This window comes from Diachasma alloeum, unplaced genomic scaffold, assembly GCF_001412515.2.
Source record: "Diachasma alloeum isolate Michigan unplaced genomic scaffold, Dall2.0 Dall_scaffold_00199, whole genome shotgun sequence".
In the NCBI taxonomy this organism is placed as follows: domain Eukaryota; kingdom Metazoa; phylum Arthropoda; class Insecta; order Hymenoptera; family Braconidae; genus Diachasma; species Diachasma alloeum.
This window is the reverse complement of record NW_021680364.1, coordinates 441,157-443,551: the sequence shown is the minus strand read 5'-3', so window position 1 is coordinate 443,551 and position 2,395 is coordinate 441,157. Positions and strand designations below refer to the sequence as shown.

The window sequence follows — 2,395 nt, the reverse complement described above, 5'->3', positions numbered from 1 at the left end:
AACTTCAGAGAAATCTCCCCTTGCATTCCAGATTATTGACATTTCAGAGAATTTATTCAAAAATTTTTGGAAGTCCAAGGAATTGCCAGAACATTCAGGGGAATTTTGCAGTGAATATTCATTCTCACATGAAAATTCATGCAAGTCGGGGTTTACTTGAATTTTCAGAGAAACTTGAAATTCTTATGACTTTTTCTCTTTAAATCGAACTTAAGGTTTTTTTCGGAAAATTCAGCCGATTTTTTTAACAGGGTGGCTCAGAGTTAATTGTCGAGGGGGAAATTTGGATGTTATCGCGGAAATTATTGGGATTATTTATCGGAGGTTGGTTGTAATAACTGTCGAAAAATTTACCACTGAACTTTCCGGTAAGAGTCTTGGAAATTTGTAACAAGGAATGTGTTCACTGAAATTTCAAGAAATTTGGCATTGAAAATTCATAATTTACTGTGAAATTGGTGAAAAATCAGGGAACTTCAGAGAAATCTCCCCTTGCATTCCAGATTATTGACATTTCAGAGAATTTATTCAAAAATTTTTGGAAGTCCAAGGAATTGCCAGAACATTCAGGGGAATTTCGCGGTGAATATTCATTCTCACATGAAAATTCATGTAAATCGGGGTTTACTTGAATTTTCAGAGATACTTGAAATTCTTATGACTTTTTCTCTTTAAATCGAACTTAAGGTTTGTTTTCGGAAAATTCAGCCGATTTTTTTAACAGGGTGGCTCAGAGGTAATTGTCGAGGGGGAAATTTGGATGTTATCGCGGAAATTATTTGGATTATTTATCGGAGGTTGGTTGTACTCACTGTTGAAAATTTTACCACTGAAATTTCCGGTAAGGGTCTTGGAAATTTGTACCAAGGAATGAGTTCACTGAAATTTCAAGGAATTTTGTGATTGAAAATTCATAATTTTATGGAGAAATATTTGAGAACTGATAATTTCAATTTCATTACTCCGAGGAATTCCTGGAATTCCAAGAATTTTAATGGAACTGCCTGAAAATTCATGTAAATTGTAGAATTTTCATCTTCCTAACGCGAAAAAATGGGACTTCACTTGAAGTTTCAGAGAAATTTAAAATTTCATTGATTTTTTTCTCTTTTAGAACGAACTCAAGGTCTTTTTCCGGAAAATTCAGGCAATTTTTTTCTAACAGTGCTTTTGGTGATTGCTGATTACTGATTGCTGATTGGGTTGTTGTGGATATTCGAGTATTTCTCCCATTTTCAGATGTTGTTTAGTGAATTTTAGGAGGAAATATTTTAGGAATTCAGTAACAAAAGTCTAGTTATTTCAAGTAAGATTTTCGTGAGATAAGAACAGGCGAGTTCATTAATTAAAAATGTTCACATTCTTTGGCTGACCACAAAAAGATGAAGATCGAGATTAGTGGGATGTTAATTCAATATTAATTGACCTGAGGAAGCAGATGGTATATTTTAAATAATGTAGCAGTCATGAATTGGATCCAAAAAGAAGGCAAAATTATTGGAACATTAGTAGATTGATTTTTCAGCCGGAAAAGTCATTAATTCAAGAACTAGAATGTTTTTAAGATAATCCAAATTTTCTAAATTCAAGAGCCAAGATTCCTTCAATAATCGAAACACACGAGTCATTTTACCAATTCAATAATCAAGGAAATTTGACGTACAAAACCGCGAAATACACTTGGAATTTATAATTTTTTCCTAGTGTATTCAGCCGTGATTCATTTAAAAAAATAGGAATTATTCAATTCCTTATCTATAATTGTCGAAAGCATATTCAAGATTTAAAAAAAAATTTTAAGTTTCATTTTCTTGCAAAACTGATAAAATACTCGAAAAATGTGATTTTTAAATATTACGACTCTTTATACATAATTTATAACCAATCAATTTTCTACTTCAAGCATAAAAAACTAGTTCATACCCAGAATTTCTTTAAAAATCAATTTCACACAAAACAAATCCCAAGACTTGAAACAATTCTTATTGATTATTAATCACGGAAAAAAAACTTGAATCAAGTATATTATTCTTGATTGGAGTATATAATATACTTGATTCAAGTGCACTTAATCTGTATAAAATATACTGAAATCTAGAATAATATTCTTGAATCAAGTATATAGTATACTTGATTCGAGTATAAAATACTTGATTCAAATCTATTTTATACTCAATTCAAGTTTTTTTTCCGTGATTGAAATAAAATCTTTAAAAAACCCAATTTCTCAAAATGATCCCACGCATATCACTCAGATAACCTCAATAGCCCCGAAATCCAATTTCCACCAATACCTCCAACGAAAATGATTCTAAACTGAAAATAATAGCTGAATATCTGAAAAATGCGGCGTAATCAACGAATTGTCAAGCCAATCAGCCCCCCACCGATACCC

At 31.4% G+C, this 2,395-nt stretch overlaps 1 protein-coding gene across 4 annotated transcripts in view; it reads left to right on the top strand.

Annotated features, from left to right (window-relative positions):
- The window catches only part of LOC107035629 (GTPase-activating Rap/Ran-GAP domain-like protein 3), a 55,788-nt gene that overhangs the window by 29,671 nt on the left and 23,722 nt on the right, over positions 1–2,395 (top strand). Inside the window, exon 1 of one of the 4 annotated variants that reach the window (XM_015253139.2) lies at positions 528–797. The exons of the other annotated variants lie outside the window; for them this stretch is intronic. The gene's annotated coding sequence lies outside the window, so the exon portion shown is untranslated. Of the gene's footprint in view, positions 1–527; positions 798–2,395 lie in introns of those variants that run through there. 4 annotated transcript variants of the gene reach the window in all.